General features: G+C 47.4%; 1 long non-coding RNA gene across 1 annotated transcript; it reads right to left on the bottom strand.

Annotated features, from left to right (window-relative positions):
* Nucleotides 1-9856: 9856 nt before the first annotated feature.
* On the bottom strand, nucleotides 9857-18779 carry LOC146895413 (uncharacterized). The gene is made up of 2 exons (XR_014998568.2): nucleotides 18021-18779; nucleotides 9857-12951 (listed from the first exon to the last, which is right to left on the bottom strand). It is a non-coding gene; the product is annotated as an uncharacterized LOC146895413 (long non-coding RNA).
* Nucleotides 18780-18826: the final 47 nt, after the last annotated feature.

Genomic DNA, 18826 nt, shown 5'->3' with positions numbered 1-18826 from the left:
CATCTTTATGGGAAGGCTGGGGCTGTAGCTCCCTTGGTAGAGTGCTTGCCTAGCGTGAGTGAGGCCCTGGCTTCTCTCCCCATCAGCACATAAACCAGACAAGATTGCTCACACTCCTTATCCAGTTCTCTGAAAGTTGGAGGCAAGAGGATCAGAGGTCCAGGTTTCTCATCTGTATCATGAGTTCAAGGTCAGCCTGGGCTCCAGGAGATCCTGTCTTTAAAACAACAGAACCCTATCCTTGGGGGCACAGTGGAGTAGTGGGGAGCCTCTCACCTCGCAGGCTAGATGCTGCGACCAGGGGAAGCAGAAGACACCCACTCCTTTTGTGCTGCAGTCTTCCGCTTCCGCACACAGCTTCTGCTTGTGTCTTTGGGCCTCTGGCAATATGAATGTCTCTCTGTTGACTACAGATTCCACCATCTGGGGTACAGTGTGGCCTCGGACAAATCACATAGTTCTCTCCCAGACTCGGTTTTCATGTTCCTGTATATGGTGGACCGTGAGACTCAGTCTAGAAGACTGGAAATATTTGAGATCAGGATTTTGTGCTTTAGGGTCAAGGCAGGTGTGACCTAGCATGAGTGAGGCCCTGGATCGTTTTATTTATTTATTTATTTTAGTTTTTTGAGACAGGATTTCTCTGTATCTTTGGAGCATGCCCTGGAACTCACTCTGTAGACCAGGCTGACCTCAAACTCACAGCTATCTGCCTGCCTCTGCCTCCCGAGTGCTGGGATTAAAGGCAAGCACCACCACCACCTGGCTGTTGTCTTCTTGTCATTTGCTTCTGGATTATAATACAACTGAGCACAGAGGCTGTTATTCCATTAGTTGGGCAGCTACTGCCTGCCACAGTCGGACTGCACGTTGGATTCTGACATCCTACACTTCCTCAGAGTGGGTGAGGTCATCATCATCTCCATTTTTCCGAATGAGTCCCCTATGAGTGACGCGAAGGTCACAGACTTGCAGAACTGCCCAAGTTGAGCTTCTAGGATGGCTCAGTGATTTAAGGCACTCACCACCGAGCCTTGGGATCTATGTTCCATCCATGAACCTACATGGTGGGCAGAGACTCCCGAAAACTATCCTCTGACCTCTACACGTGTTTTGTGACATGAGAATGCACACCCACCTCGCACACACACCCTAATTAAAAAAAAAAAGTCTGGGCAGTGGTGGCACACACCTTTAATCCCAGCACTCAGAGGCAGAGGCAGGCAGATCTCTGTGAGGTCAATGCCAGCCTGGTCTACAAATTGCGTTCCAGGGTAGCCAGGGGGAAACCCTGTCTCAAATAAAACAAAACAAAACACAAACACAAACCAAAAAGAAGTCAAAATTTGGGCCTGAAATCCAGGCAGGACCACCTATAGATACCGAGTTGAAATATTATACAACCCTGTGTCCCAGATCTAAGGAGACAGTCGTCTGATGCTCCAGAAAGGACCTGGGAGAAGGAAGAAGTGTGCATGTGTGTTGGGGGTCATGGCTAGAAACAGAGGCTCTGTCTTGGTTAAGTGGTAAGAGGGGATGTCCCAGGCGGGGTATCTGACAGTAGGAACGTTGCTGCAGCTGCGGGGGGGGGGGGGGGGGAATCTGGCTCTGCGGCACTGACTCACACAGCATCTCAGTTCCCTTCCCTGCTACAGGGGAGGCTATTTATAACCTGCAGGTTCCCAAGCCTCCAAGTACAGAGCCCTGCAGCTACCTGGGGCCATTCTCCAGGGCCGCAGGGAGGTGTGGGTAAGGTCAAAGCTAAGAATCCTCCCACTCTGCTCTGGCTCCATAGGCAGCCCAGAAAACCCACCCAACTGACCAGGGCCACTCTGGGGAGGTCCAGCTTACCTAGGCAGGTGGCTTCTAAGTGGCATGAATGAGTGGATGGGTGGATGGATGGACGTGTGGGTGGACGTGTGGGTGGGTGGATGGAGGATAGGTGGGTGGGTGGGTGGATGGGTAGGTGGGTGATGGATGGGTGGGTGGGTGATGGATGGGTGGGTGGGTGGGTGATGGGTGGGTGGATGGATGGATGGATGGGTGGGTGGGTGATGGATGGGCAGGTGGATGAATGGGTGAGTGGATGAATAGATATGTGGGTGGTGGGTGATGGATGGGTGGATGGATGGATGGGTGGGTGGGTGATGGATGGGCAGGTGGATGAATGGGTGAGTGGATGAATAGATGGGTGGGTGGTGGGTGGGTGGGTGGATGGATGGATGAGTCGGTAGGTGGATGGGTGGGTGGATGTGTGGGTGGACAGAAAAAGCATCTGCCTTTTACTTGGTTAGATATTTCTCTAGCTTAGATTTCCCTGTGGGTTTCCTATCTTCTTTGAAGCCAAAGACTTGTTTTCTGTTTTAGGCAAGGTCCCACTGAGTATACCAGGCTGGCCTCAAACTTACGGAGATCCTCCTGCCCCTACCTTCCCAGTATGGGGACTAAAGGTGTATTCTACCATGTCCAGTCATGGAGCCAAAGTCTTTATGGTGCCTACAAAATGCTTACGTTCCCTCCCTTGTCGGCTGGCCTCTGCCCTCCTCACCCTCTGCTCCAGCATCCTCTTCTTTTCCCCCTAGGAGCACATCACGGCCTCACGCTTTGTTCTGTTTCCCTATTTCCTCGTTCAAGGACATTCTCCCTTCAGAGACATTTCCCTCCCAGTCCTCTTTCAGATTTTCACTCAGTCAGCGACTTTTCCACGAGGTCTTCCGTGGTCTTTCTACATCACATCCTACCATGCATTGCATGCCCCATTCCCTGGGCCTCTCTACTCACCTTCCTCCAGCATCCAAATCAAGAGTAAGGGGGAGGGGCGGGGGGGGAGTTGTTCACCTGCATGCAGTTCTCCCAGTGGCCAGAAGAGGGCATCAGATCCCGAGACTGGAGTAACATGGTTGTGAGCTGCCGTGTTGGTGCTGGGGATGGAATAGCAAAAGGGACCTCTGGAAGAGCAGCGGGTGCGCTCAGCCACAAAGCTATCCCTTCAGCCCCCAATTTAAAATTGTTTGTTTGTATGTATGTAGTACGTATGTATGTATGTACATGTTTGTGCATGCATGTATCATGGAGGCCAACATCTGCTGTCTTTCTTGACAGCACTCTACCTCATTTTTTATTTTATTTAGTTTTTGAGACATGGTTCCTCACTGTACCTGGGGCTCACTGTTCGGCTAGGCTGTGTGGCAGACGAGCTCTAGGAATCCTCCTGCCGTTATTCGCACAGACATAGACACAAATACATAAATATGGAGCCTCCGTAAGATCAGGCTGTAGGCAAGCCTGCGGAGCATTTTCCTAATTAGTGATTGATGGGCAAGGGCCCAGCCCATCGCCTACCTGGGCAGTGGTGGTGCACCCCTTTAACCCCAGCACTTGTGAGGCAGAGGCAGGCGGATCTCTGAGTTTGAGACCAGCCTGGTCTACAGAGTGAGTTCCAGGACAGCCAGGGTTACACGGAGCTAAGCAAACCCCAAGGCCTAACACTGTGCTTGGCATTTATTTAGACAACATTACATTTTTTGTTGGGAAAAGTTAATTTTGGGGGGCTGGAAAGATATTTATCTTTCCAGTGATTAAGAGCACTGGTTGCTCTTTTAGAGGACCTGGGTTCAATTCCCATTACCACAGGGCAGCTAGCAGCCATCTTAACTTCTGCCCAAGAGGATCTGACATTCTATTTTGACTTCCACAGGCACCAGACATGTATGCGGTACACAGACATACATGCAGGCAAACAACCATACACATAAAGTAAAAAAAATTTCAGTGTTTTTTTGTATTTTGGGTTTTTGTTTTGTTTTGTTTTGTTTGTTTTTGATTTTCAAGACAGGGTTTCTTTGTGTAGCCCTGGCTGTCCTGGAAATAGTTCTGTAGACCAGGCTGGCCCTGGATTACAGAGATCCTCCTGCCTCTGCCTCCTGAATGCTATGATCAAAAGTGTTTGAAACCTGCATAGCAAAATAAAAAAAATTAAAGTTGATTTTTATAAGTAATGGGAGGCAGTTAAAGTTTTATTTCTTTTTCTTTCTTTCTGTTTTTTGTTTTTTTGGTTTTTTGTTTTTTTTTTTTTGAGACAAGATTTCTCTGTAGCTTTGGTGCCTGTCCTGGAACTAGCTCTTGTAGATCAAGCTGCCCTCAAACTCACAGAGATCCACCTGCCTCTGCCTCCCTAGTGCCGGGATTAAAGGCCTGCGCCACCACTGCCCACCCGTTTATTTCTTTTCTTGTTTTAAAAGGCAGGTGTGTGTACATGTGTGTGTGTGTGCATGTGTGTGTACATGTGTGTACATGTGTGCAGGTGTGTATGTACATGTGTGTGTGCAGGTGTGTATGTACATGTGTGTACATGTGTGTGCAGGTGTGTGTACGTGTGTGCATGTGTGTGCGGGTGTGTACATGTGTGTGTACATGTGTGTACGTGTGTGTGTGTGTGTGTGTGTGTGTGTGTGCAGGTGTGTATGTGCTCCTGTTCCCTGGGTGTCCCTCTTCAGATGCCATCCACCTTGTTGTCCTGAGTGACCTGGAACCCACTGACGTAGCTAGCCTGATTGGCCAGTGAGCCTGACTCTACCTCCCAGTCCTAGGATTATCAAGGGTGCACAGGGCCCAAGAGCTTTTTGTTTGGGCTTGATCTTTTTGTTTTTGTTTTCGCTTTTACAGGGAAGCTGGGGAATCATCTCAGGTCCTTGGGTTTTTGTGGCCAACACTTTTACCAAAGGAGCCATCACCCGAGACTAGAACATTACTTTTGAAATTATAAAGATGGGCCTCAGATTGCATAGACATTTGAAAAGCAGAGGAATTTGAGCTGATATCACGACACTGTGACCTGAACCTTTGAATAAACTCTAAAATCAAGAACAAAAACCACAAGCGCCTCAGTTTTCCCCTCTGTAAAATGAGCTCACCAATCCCTACTATTCAAAAGTGTTAGTACTGAATTCGGTGAGACTGGAATAGTGTAAGGCCATGCCACCCGGTGGGCAATGTTCAACACGGCACACTCATCTTCACCAAGGCCTCACTACCTGCTGCCTCTGAGCTGGCCCAGTTCAACTGCGCGACTGTGACATCCTGGAGCAAGTGAAGCAATCTTGTGTCCTGCATATGTGTCCTGCATGTGCAGAGCCGCCGTTTTTTCATCGTCATGTGACCTGCAGGTGCTCCACAAACCTGCAGGTGCAAGACCTGAGGGGCTTCCCGCTGTCCTGGGGACCTCAGCATGAAGTCCCATCCTGGAGCCACTGTGTGTGTGTGTATGTATGTATGTATGTATGTGTGTGTGTATGTGTGAGTGTGTGTGAGTATGTATTATGTATGTGTGTATATGCGTGTGAGTATGTATGTGTGTATGTATGTGTGTGCATGTGTAAGTGTGTGTGTAAGTATGTATGTGTGTGAGTATGTATGTGTGTACATGTGTAAATGTGTGTGTAAGTATGTATGTGTGTGAGTATGTGTGGTTGTGTATGTGAATGTGCATGGGTGTGTTTGATGTGTGTGTGTGTGTGTGTGTGTGTGTGTGTGTGTGAGTGTGTGAAGGGAAGAAAATACAGTGAGGGAAGGAGCTTATAGATTTTCCAGGAAAGCTTTGTTGACTTTCTCATGTTTTATTTTTAGTTTATCTGTTTGTTTATTTTCTTTTTGAGACAGGGTCTCAAGTAACCCAGGCTAGCCTTTAACTCACAATGTAGCCGAGGATGACCTTGAACTTCTGATCACCCTGCCTTCTTCTGAATGCTGGGTTTATACGTGTATACCATCATGCCAGATTTAGACTGTACCTGTGTTTGAGAGGCACTGCAGGGTGCCCTTGAGGGACCAGAGGAAGCCTGACCAAGGAGGGGAAGCGTGGCAAATGCCCACCATCAGGCAGGGCAGCAAGCCTTTCTCTGGTGTTTGGCAATAAGGAGACATTCTGCAGGACGTGTAAACTGCGTGGAGAAGGCACGGATGGATCTAAGTTTGAATGTGGAGGAGATTGTGTAGCAGGGCAGGGAACGCTCAGGCCCTTGAGGCAAACGCAGCAAGGAGAGCTGAGAGTAAGGATGCTTGAGGAGCCAGGCTGTGTAAAGAATCTGGACTCGATCCCAACCAAGAGCAGTGAGAAGCCACTGAAACTGTGGATGTGAATCTGATAATCCCGCACTGAATAATCTTTTCACACTGCTTTCTGCTTTGAAAAACGTGGATCTTGATCTCTATACTTGCCACACTGACTTCTCTCTCTCTCTCTCTCTCTCTCTCTCTCTCTCTCTCTCTCTCTCTCGTGTGTGTGTGTGTGTGTGTTTCAGATGTAGAAAATAAGAAAGCAATGGAATACGTGTTTATTTTCGGGGTTAAATGTGCCTAACCAATGCAAATTGCCTCGAGTTTCTGTGTGGTCTATAAACGGCAATTCCCTTATCTTTCCTCTAAATTCCATTCCATAATTTCTGCTATTTCAGGAGCATGGAGGGCGACTGCTTCCCTCCCTGCAGACTGAAGATAAATTTCACTGGAAGGACACTGAGTCGATGTGCCTCGCAATCTGATTGGTTCAGAACATCAAGAGGTGCCTATTTCACCAACTTATTATGCAAACAGCAAGCTTCCTCACGATCATGAAACATACCGTTTGACTTTATGGAAATGAAATTTGCATCTAACTTTTCAAAATATTATTTTTAAATTATGTGTGTGTTGGCGGGGTGTGTGAACATGAGTTCAGGTGCCAGAGGAAGCTGGAGCTATAGGTCATTGTGAGCATCCATCCTAGGCGCTGGGAATTGAACTTGGACCTTCCCAAAGCTTTTCTAACTCCTGGGCCATCTCCCCAGCCCCAACTTGTTTTTGTTTTGAAAGACAGGGTCTCGATGTGCGACCCAGCCAGGCCTCAAGCTTTCACTCTTCCTGATTCAGACTCCTGAGTTGGGGGTTCGCCTGTTAGCACCACATCCTGCTGCGTTCGCCTTTTTGAAGTTTGTATGTTTTTTACATTTCTTTGCGTGTGTGGGTTGGGGTGTTGTGCACGCCTGTGGAGGCCAAAGAACAGCTTGAGGGAGCTGGTTCTCTCCTTCCGCCATGTACTGAACTCAGGTAGGCAGGCTTGGTGGCAAATGCCCTCACCCATGGAGCCGCCTCACCAGCTCAGACTCATCTCTAAGAGAGTACATTGATTTGCTACAAAGAAGACCTGAGCCCATCTAATTCATGTCTGCTGTTTCTCACACACATACACACACCCCACCTCACTGACCACATGGACTCTCGAATATTGGTGCATTGATTTAAATACCGAAACACAGTTTCCATTAAATCTGGACTCAGGGGCATCAGTTCTGGAGTTTTCTCTTTAGAGCTGTTAACATGAATTCTGACGGCACGAAAAAGCTTGTTCTCCGAATTATATTTAGCTCATACAAACTCCACTGCACAATTATGTTGTAAAGAGGAATTAGACTTTCTTTTTACGTTGTTATTATAGCTTTGGGAAAAGGTGAATGCATGAACTAACTACACAAAGCCATAGCATGTTGTATTATTAATGTTGCCTTTTATTTATTTTTTTAACTTTAACATGGTGTGGAGCCTAGGGCAGGCTGATGTGGCCCAGTATGTGTAGACAGGGTCGACATAAGAAACAGATGGAGAGCCAGGCGGTGCATGCCTTTAATTCCAGCACTCGGGAGGCAGAGGCAGGCGGATCTCTGTGAGTTCCAGGCCATCCTGATCTATAAGAGCTAGTTCCAGGACAGGCTCCAAAGCCACAGAGAAACCCTGTCTCCAAAAACCAAGATTAAAAAAAAAAAAAAAAAGAAACAGATGGTGTGCTCAAACTGGATGATTGAGGAGGGTTTAATAGGTTTGGGCAGAGTACAAGGGAACCACAGGATGGGTACAGTGCCCAAGCTAGACATAGCCTTCCCCACTCTTAGATGTGCTGTTTCGGAAGAAGTTACAGAGCCCAGAAAGAGAGGGTTCTGGGGACCAGGCTCCTTTGAGGAAGGGTGACCTTCTATGCTAAGACACCACCAACCTGAAGCACTGTGCCAGGAAGAGAGCTGGGGGGTATTTGTTGTTGTTTTGTTTGCTTGCTTTTTGTTTTGTTTTGTTTTTTGAGACAGGGTTTCTCTGTCTCGTGTCTGTATAGCCCTGGCTGGCCTGGAACTAGCTCTTGTAGACCAGGCTGGCCTCAAACTCACAGAGATCTGCCTGCCTCTGCCTCCTGAGTGCTGGGACTAAAGGCGTGTGCCACCACTGCCCAGCAGCTGTGGGGATTTAATCTTCACTCTGTCCACGCTCAGTCCCCTACTGCTGTTCCCAAAAGCTGGAGGGTGAGGGAGCAGAGCCCCAGGGCAGAAAGCGGAGTGGAGAAGAACAGGAAGGTGGATCTGGAGGGTTGAAGGGGTGCAGAGAAAAGATCCCAGGCAGTAGGTTCAATTTCCATGGAGGGGCGGGCACTACGATGGCTTCATTGGTTGCTGCCAAGCCTGATGATGACCAGAGTTTGATTGCTGGTGTCTGGCCCATGATGGAAGGATAGAACTGACTTTAGCAAGTTGTACACACATACACACACCACACACACACACACACACACACACACACACACCCCACACACACCATGCACACACCACACACACACACACCACACACACCACACATACCACATACACACCACACAGACACACCACACACACACACACACCACATACACACAGACACACCACACACACACACCACATACACACACACCACACACATACACACACACACCACATACACACACACACCACAGACACACACCACATACACACACACCACACACACACACACACACACACCACACCACAGAATTAAATATAAAATAAATCTTTAAAAAAGGAAGGCTTCTTCTATGTAGTACTCCATTTTGTAAATGTACCACATTTTCCTTATCCATTCTTCAGTCGAGGGGGATTTAGGTTGCTTCCAGTTTCTGGCTATGACAAGCAATGCTGCTGTGAACATAGTTGAACACATGTCCTTGTGGTACGGTTGAGCATCTTTGGATATATACCCAAAAGTGGTATTGCTGGGTCTTGAGGAAGGTTGTCTCCTCATTTTCTGAGAAATTGCCATACTGATATCCAAAGAAACTGTACCATCTTGCACACCAGCAATGCAGGAGTGTATTACACAGCAGAAAAAAAAAATATGACATCTTGAAATTTTCAGGCAAATGGATGGAGCTAGAAAACATCATTTTGAGTGAGGTAACCCCGACCCAGAAAGACAATTGTCATATGTACTCACTCATAAGTGGTTTTTAAACATAAAGCAAAGAAAACCAGCCTACAAATCAGCATCCCGGGGAACTTAGACACCAATGAGGACCCTAAGAGAGACATACATGGATCTAACCTCCATGGGAAGTAGAAAAAGACAAGATCTCCTGGGTAAATTGGGAGCATGGGGACCTTGGGAGAGAGTTGAAGGGGAAGGGGAAAAGGGAGGGGAGTAGAGAAAAATGTATAGCTCAATAAAAAAAAATATATATATGTACATATATATATATATATATATATATAAATGAAAAAAAGGAAGGTTTCTTGATTCTCTCGAAGTACTTGTTCAGCGTTCTGAATAGTAGTATGACCTCATTGGCCCCAAGATTAGATGTTACTTTCGTGAAAGCAAGAAAGGCCAGGTAAAGTGGGCAGGTTCCGAGCTTGTGAGAGCCAATGACAATTATGTTCCTTCCTCTGGCTGTGCCCTTTAGGTAGCAGGGGAACAGTCATTTTTCAAGCAGAGAAACCAGAAAGGGATTTGCTGGCACAGCTCTGGAAATGGCCTTGTTTTTATGAATGGAATGAATTATGGTCTTGAGTTTTTCTAATACCTTTATTTATTCCGTGGAGGGGGGTGTATGCATTTGCCACTGCATGCACATGTGAGGTCAGAGGACAGTTTGCTGAAGTCGGTTTTTTTCCTTCTACCATGTGGGTCCGGAGGATCCAACTCGGGTCCTCAGGCTCCAGCACGCGCGCCCTTACCCTCTGAGCCGACTGTCCCTGTCCTGGTCTCCTATTTTCTGAGAACCTGGGATCCCCTCTTATGTGAGGTCCTCTAGGAGGAGGAGAGGACTGGTCTCCTTCAGCGACATGACTTTGACAAACAAATCAATTTGTTCCGTTTGTTTCCTTTTTTGAAAACAAGCAATCCTCCAGCGTTACATAATCGAATCTTCATGGCTCGCTGGGTTGTTCTGTCCTCCCGAGGAATCGGCAGATGGTGCCAGTGCGGAGACCCGCGCACACGCCTCGCCGGCCTCTTGAGAGCGGCTCAGTCTCTGTCTCTCTGCCGTGGGGTCCCTCGCTGGCATTTGCTTCTCGGGATCAGTTTGCGCTTCTCATTCCTTAGGCACCGCTGGCTTCTTGCCTTCAGCGATCATTCCAAGATTAATTGAAAACGCTGAAAGCCCATAAAAAGAGAAAGGGCAGAGAAAAATGTGTTGGATTCCGCCCCACCCCCCAACCAACACCGAAGCTCTCCTCTATTTCAGCTAAAGACTTCCTCATTCAGCCTGGACACACAGCAAAGGGACCTCTGTGACGAGAGTGTCAGCAGGGTCATCTGAACTTGGGCTGCGTTTTGTCGAATGGACACAACACAGATGTGATAGTGACTTGTGTGTTGTGCACGGCCCACACGTGTCACCACCACTCGACCTCTGGGGTATATGACATCAGGACTGAAGAATGAAGGAGATGGAGATGGTGGGGTGTGTCTGGAATTCCTGCCCCTGGGGGGCTAAAACATGAGGATCATGAGTGTGAGGCTAGGCTGGCCTGCACATAAAAGTTCCAGGTTAGCCTGGGCGTATAGTGTCTCTAAAGGGCTAGGGGAGGGGGAGGCATTGGGGATAGTCATTTCCTGAACCAGACAGGAAATGTCAGGTTTCTATCCAGTGTGAGAACAGTTCTCCTTAGGGGAAAGGATGGGGAAATAGAACATTGGGAAATTATGGTGGTGAGCTATAAGAGTTGGAGGTCAAGTGTCCACCGCTAGGGACTGAACCAGGACCTAATGTGTGCTAGGCAGCCTTTATACCATTGAGCCGCACACAGTACAGCTCATATGGGCATTTTTACAAAAATAGCAACCAGGACCAGCAAGATGGCTCATCTCTCTCTCTCTCTTTTTTTTTTCAAGACAGGGTTTCTCTGTAGCTTTGGGGCCTGTCCTGGAACTAGCTCTTGTAGACCAGGCTGGCCTCGAACTCACAGAGATCTGCCTGCCTCTGCCTCCCAAGTGCTTGGATTAAAGGCGTGTGCCACCACAGCCTGGTTGATTGGCTCATCTCTTGATGCCAATTCTGATGCCCTGAGTTGGATCCTTGGAACCTATGTGGTAGAAAGATACAATCGACTTCAAGAACGTGACCTCTGACCTCTGCATGCAAGTGCACAGATGGTTCAAACTGAGAGAATCTGACCCAGAGTTGTTTATTTTAGGCGTATTTAAACCTGGTGAAAACCATTCTTGTGAAGATTATCTCAATTGCACAGCAAAGCCCACCTAAATCTCTTAGAGGAACAAAGGAAGCTGACCGTGGCACCTTCCGTGAAGGACAGGTTCTATAGATTGACTGAGGAAAACCAGAAAGTCACTGGCCACACAGATTGCACCAAGGTCAACATGGTCACCAGGCTAGAAAGCAAGTCTGCTTCAGCCTTCTGGGCAGAAAACAGGTTTTGTGTTCCTTCTGTTGAAGAAACAATAAACAGTGTGCGCTTAACATTCTGGCTTCCCCTAATGCATGTCTGCAAGTGCAAAGCCCACCACACTCCCTACAGTAAATAAATAAATATAATAAAAGAAAAACAATGATCTGTATGGGACAGAATTTCTTTCATTTGAGAAAGCTTTTTGTTTAAACACACACAAAAAACCAGGTTTTTCTCTCCTTCATCCGTGTAACAAATGAGTTGCACTGCCATCATTTTGAAAACCACAGTTCATGCCCTTAGGCTGATCCAATAGTTTGTTCTTGTCAGGATCAATTATTTTTGCTCAGTCTCTCCTGCTTGCTTGGTGGTTTTTATTGGAGGACTTACATGCAGTGAGGTGCTTGGCTTTAAGTGTGACATTTGGTTTTGACCCAAATACGCATTTTTATAGCTACGCTCTTTTCCATCTTCTTTGAAAAATCTTGAAATCCTCTTAAGTGATGAACATTTATGACCAAAGGCAGATTTTCAGAAGGAATCCTCTGTTTAGCATACCGACCATCCCCTCTGCCTCCCAGGAGAAAATTCCCCTGTGCTCACCAATCAATTCAGAGGACCGAGAGCCCTGAGAACAGTTGGTAATCCCAGATTTCTGAAGCCTAACAGAGAGATTTGTGTGATCTGAAACAAGGGGAGATTACGTGCAGAATGTGCTTCTGACAAGAGAAAGAAGCAAGCGTAGATGAGGGCCATCCACAGAGCATCAATCCAGGTCCACCGTGGAAATGCTGGGCAGCCCTGCAGGACTCCAGCAGGCACGAGCCGTTTCTGGAGTCTGCTAGCTGTCCGTCATCCATCAGCGACATCCCTGAGAGAGCCCCAGGAACGCATTGGGAATGCGGCCCTCACCCTGCCCAGCTCTTCCATGGGCCAAATGCATCTCTTCTGGGCTGACGCTGGGGTCCAGCCCGTCCTCCCCATCTCACCGTCCTGGCATGGTGAGAGGTCCTTCAGAACTCCAAGAACAGTGTTCCTTTTGCATATTCCTCGCCTGACTGGTTATACAGTCAAATGGCAGAGCAGCATGTAATTATTTAACAATTACAATTCAGGCAACACCCCCCTGGGGCAAGGCTTCTTGTGAAAGCACGTGGAGGACTGCAGAGATGGCTCAGAGGTCCTGAGTTCAATTCCCAGCAACCACATGGTGACTCACAACCATCTATGATGAGATCTGGTGCCCTCTTCTGGCCTGCAGGCAGACATGAAGGGAAAACATAATATATATAATAAATAAAATCTTTTTTTTAAGTACTTTGAAATCTATAGAGGTATGCCTAATCCAAAGGGTTAGTTTCAGATGGTCTCTACATGGCAGGCAGGGTGTTTTATAGTAACTACGTTTCCATTACATCTCTCCATTGGTAGACAAGCCATTTTTTTTTCCACATCTACACTTTCCCATTTCTTAATATTGCAATTTCCCTAAACTAAACTAATTTCCCTGAATTAAATTCTTCATTAAATTCGTATTACCTGACTGTCAGACTTTTTAAAAAAAAAAAAATCCATGGGGGCTGGAGAGATGGCTCAGCGGTTAAGAGCACTGACTGCTCTTTCAGAGGACCCGGGTTCAATTCCCAGCACCCACATGGCAGCTCACAACTGTCTGAAAACCCAGTTCCGGGGGATCTGACACCTTCACACCAATGCACATAAAATAAAGTTAAATAAACCATAAAAAATATTTAAAAAAAAATCAAAGGCCATGGAGGCTTGTACACCACTGGCCTTTGCCTTAAAAAAAAAAAATCCATGAAGAAGCTAACTGAGGTGTGGTTCAGAATTATAATATCAGCTCTGAGGAAGCTGGGCAAGGGGGGTTGCTACAAGTCTGAGACCAGCCTGGGCTACAATTCAAAGAATTCTGGGTCAGTTTGGCCTACAACAAACAAAACAGTGGGTAAGATGGCTAGACAAATAAAGGCTCTTGACTCCAAGCCTCACAGACTGGGTTGAATGGCCCGGACTCACATGGTAGAAGGAGAGACTGCTTCAGTTTGACCTTTGATCACCAAGTGTGCACTCCCCTTTATATAGGTAAGTCAAACGTGGGACTGGGAGCTGACTCAGCAGTTTGGAGCACTGGATGCTCCATAGAGGACCCAGTTTGGTTCTCAGCACCTGCATGGTGGCTCACAGCCATGTATAGCTACAGTTCTAGGGGACCTGATGCCACTTCTGAGCTCCCCGGACTCTGACATGCATGTGGTACACATACATATACTCAGGTACAAATATAGTAAATAAATAATTTTATTTATTTACTTATTTTTGAACATTTATTTATTTATTATGTACACAGTGTTCAGCCTCCATGTATGCCTTCAGGCCAGAAGAGGGCACCAGACCTCATTACAGGTGGTTATGAGCCACCATGTGGTTGCTGGGAATTGAACTCAGGACCTCTGGAAGAGCAGTCAGTGCTCTTAACCTCTGAGCCATCTCTCCAGCCCTAAATAAATAATTTTAATGTAATAATAAATAGTACAAAGTCTATGAAGAAATGCATGATATTCACTTGCTATTTTATTCCCGGTGCTTGGCACACAGTGGGCATGAGTTAATGTTTTGTTGTTATTGGGTTCTGTGCATCTCAATGAAAACATCTTATTAGCTTTTGGGGAACCAAACTCTTGACATTTAGAAGTGTGAACTGGCCTTTAGTGGTTGAGTTCTTCAGTTCTTCCTTGGCCTTTTGGAATGTAACCCTACCCCTGGAAGAATGTTCTAGCATACTGGGATTAGCACATGGCTTCCTCTCTGTTGACTCTGCTTGGTCTCAGCATAGCTTGCTTGTGCTTCTTGTCCGTGTGATGAAACCTGGCCTGCTCATCACCACATGGAAGCCCAGGCCAGAGACACCAACACTTGGGTCGTGTCTGATGCTCAGGTGACTGTCTTCCTGGGTCCCAAAGCCAAAGCTGAGTCTTTCCTAAGTCATATGCCGAAGCTTTGACCCTTTTCTAGGACCTCTTCCTTCCCCACACCACTGCTTTGCCATGTAAACCGCAATCCCTTTATCTCTCTGATGCCAGTATATCTGGCTTTGAAGAACACAGGGGAAGGCCGGCCTGCGAGCTGTCTGTCTGTCCTGCCCTTAACATAGACACAGGCAGAGTCTCCCTGATGGAGACCAGGAAGCCTCACTCACTTCTATTCGATGAATGAACCCAGCTGATCTGATCCTTGTCTTTTTAGTCGCTTCCCCAAAATAGCTGCGTTTTCTTAGAAAACGATGCAGCTCTGCTAGCATCGTACCCCCCATCAGCTTCTTCGAGAATTCTCCATTGCCTGTGAGATGAGCTACAAACTCTCCAGCGTCACATTCCAGGTCTGTCCTGGTCTGCTTCCAAACCACTTTTCCTGACCTGTGTCAGAACCTTTATTCTCCCCTCCTCCTCAGTTGCCAGAAACTTTCCCAAGAGCACTTGGCCATCTATATAACACTATTCCCTCTGTGGGGAACAGCCTTCCCCGAACCTCGTTTTTCAGTTGATAACATTCACTTGCCCTTCAAAACACACACACACACACACAGATACATACACAGACACACACAGAAACACACAGACACAGATACACACAGACACACAGACATACACACATATACACAGACACACACAGACACAGACACATATGACACACAGACACGCAGACACACACAGACACACATACAGGCATACATACACAGACACACACATAGACACACACAGACACACACATAGACACACACAGACATAGACATATATGACACATATGATACACAGACACAGACCCATACGACACACACAGACACAAAGACACACAACTCAAATGTCACTTCCTCTGCAGCCTTCTCTTACTCCCCTGCTTTGAGCTTCTGGAGAACCCAGCCTGTAATTCTCTAATTGCCTGCTTCCCATTCTATTACAGTTGGCTTTCTCCTTTCTGTTTGTTTTGTGTTTTGGGGTTCTTTTTTGCAAGTTCCTGGAGCACAGTTTACAGGGACCGGGTGTTAACATTTTGTTTGTTTTGCTGTGAGTCAGGGTTTGTGGCAGCTCAAGCTCATCTTGAACTCTGCATGGCCAAGGTTACGATTATTCGATTATTCGTAAGCTCCTGTTCCTCCAGAGCCCCGGGGTTACAAGCATGTGGCACCCTGACTGGCTAGGGCTCCCCATTCTGTAAACAGCTCATGAACCTCACCTCTTCTTTACCAGCTCCACCAACCATCACCCCAGTCCCAGCCTCCCAGCCATCACCGCCTTTCACTAGTGCTTTGAAACACCTGCTGTCTGCCGCCGTATTTCCACACTCCCCACCTATGGTGACACCATCCTTGGCCATGAGACATCCTATGATCAGAGGTCTTTAAGTATCTGGCCCCTACCTTCCTGCCCACCACTGCTGGCTCACTGCAGCCCTGCCTGCCTCTTGGCCTTCTTAAGTACAAGCTCTCTTCTCCTCAGGACATGTGAATCTCTTCCTCTGTGAAAACTCTTTTTCCTAGATAGATACATGACTTGCTTTTTTTTTTTTAACTTCATTTTTGTTTTTTGATAAAAAAAAAAAAAATTTCCCCTTGCAGGGATGCCTTCCCTGGCAGCTGTCTAAACGGGAGCATTGTGCATTGACAAATGCTCGTCCAGCACACGCTAGGCCCAAATTCTAACCCTTGCCCGGCTTAACAAAGGAACAAGTGCTTGTTGAGCGGGTGTATCCCTGTATGCACATGTGTAGACACCTGATCACATACATGTGTATCAGATACCTAGCGAATTCACAAATCTTACAGATAAAACAGAATTCCAGCCCACATCCAGGATTAGCTGAGCTGTGAATACATATGTCTCAGCCATTTGTTCTATGAGCTTAATTCTGATTTATTTCATTTGCTTTAATAATCGTGTGATAACCAGGTTCTTAGGGTTTTCAGATTAGTGGCGGGCAGAGGTCTTTCTCAGGAGTGTTTAGGTTCCAGAAAGGCTAGTGATGGGCACAGCAGGGATTTAGAATCAGCCCTTTGCTGCTCATTGGCTGCTGAGGGATTCTGCTCAGTTCATCTCTGGAGGTTTATGTTGCATGCACATTGTATTTAATCCTCCAAGCACTGGCTATTCTGAGGTCTGGAGCAAGTTAGATACTGCCCAAGGGTGGTTCTGTTAGGTAGACCCTGTTTTTCCCATCAGACGTTCCAAGTGTTTTTAGGGTTGCAATCCCCGCTTGTCCCCCACAACCTCAACCCCACCCCCACTTCTCATCCCCACCCCAATCCTCCATACTGGTTGTTAAAAACCTGAGCCATTTGCACTGGTCAGTAGTGGTATACACTTTTAATCTCAGGACAGAGGCAGAGGCAAGCGGATCTCTGAGTTCAAGTATGACCTGGTCTACAAGCAAATTCCAGGTCAAACAGGGCAACATAGAGAACCCTGTCTCAAAAAAACAAACAAAAGAACCTGATCCACGTTGATGAGGCAATTCTGGAGGTCATATTAAGTGAGCTGGGAACAAACTGTAAAATTTTCCTTGTTCATTTGGTCCTGTGCAATTGCTTTCCTGGGTTATCCTGGTTTTTTGTTTGTTTGCCTGTTTTGCATTTTATATGTTTGCCTGCTTGTTTTGAAACAGGGTGTCACTATGTAGCCCTGGCTGGCCTTTAACTCGCTATGTAGAGCAGGACAGTCTCACAGAGATCTGCCTGCCGCTGTCTTCTCGGTGTTGGGATTAAAGGTGTGCACAACCATGCCTGGTTTTTTTGTTTGTTTGTTTGTTTGTTTTTGTTTTTTGACAGGGTCTCACGTAGCCCAGGCTGGCCTGGAACTCTTTATGCAACCAGGACTAGCCTCTTCTAAGTCTTGAGCTTCTTTCTAATTCTCCTGTTCGCATCTCCCAAGGCATTAGAGGCACGTGCCACCACACCCAGCTTTCCCGCCCCCAAAAGAGGGAAAGGGCAGTAGTACTGCTCTTTAATTCAAGCTGGCCTCAAGTTCATAGCAATCCTCCTGCCTCAGCCTACAGGAATACACTACCACATCCAGATCCATTTCTTTCTTGCGTGAACATGAATAAAAGTACACCATGCAGAACAGAGGGACCTCCTTGAAGCCTGTGTACTATTGTTTGTCCATCTATGGTAACGAGGCCAGGCAGTGAGCAGGTTATAGTGACAGAGTCTAGAACATGGAGAGGTCCCCACCTCCAAATCTTAACTCTTCCACCACTAAACACCAGTGGAAGAAGGGCCTCATAGATGCAGAAGAAAGAGAACCCACTTACCGCATGTGTGCCCTGTCCAGGCACCTGGTCCAGCCTTTCGTGTGTACCATGTCTTCTGATGTCACCGAGTTTAGTTTGGAAGAATCATTTGCATTTCACAGAAGAGGGGAAACAGGCTCAGGGAAGTTGATGACACTTGCCCAAGCTACCCAGATGGCAAGCAGCAGAGCTGGGATTTGAGATTGAAACCAGCCCAGTGTGACTTTCTGGCTGCCTACCAAGGGCAGGAGCCTCCCAACAGCTAGAAGGGCAGGAGGTGGTTGGGGAGAGAAACAAGCGCAGCAAATGGATCCCTACCCTGGAACTCGATCACCACCAGGCACTTCCGGGACAGGTAAACCGCAGCCAGTTGCCACCTGGCTCTTCTGTTGTAACAGCTGTAAATTCAGCGGCTGACTTGCCGGGGCTATTACAGTCCCACAGTGCTCTGTGGAGGGTGGGTGGACAGATGCACAGATGCATTCCTTCTAGCATTGTTCTTCCAGGTCATCTGGCTCCTGTGTTTGGGTGGTGTCACACAGTGCCCGCATTCTGAGTCTCTAGTGTCCTGTACCCCTTTGGTCCTTTTGCCAAAGTTGTTCCCTTTGAAGAGTGTACCTTTGCTTACGTTCAGGGGGCGACTAACCGATGCCGGGCACGGAGGGATCCTGCAGGCATGATAATAAGTGGCTTTGCCGGTCTTTTTGGGGAGGTTCGCCTGCCCCTTCCCTAGGTCTCATGTTCAGTGCCGCAGCGCCCCCTTGGCCACCAGAGGCGCCCGGAAACGGGACTCCCCGAGCGCGGGGCGGGGCGAGGGGCGGGGCGCG

Source organism: Myodes glareolus, chromosome 2 (genome assembly GCF_982192425.1).
Source record: "Myodes glareolus chromosome 2, mMyoGla1.1, whole genome shotgun sequence".
NCBI lineage: Eukaryota > Metazoa > Chordata > Mammalia > Rodentia > Cricetidae > Myodes > Myodes glareolus.
Note: the sequence above shows the minus strand (reverse complement) of the source record. Positions and strands in the feature narration are given on the sequence as shown.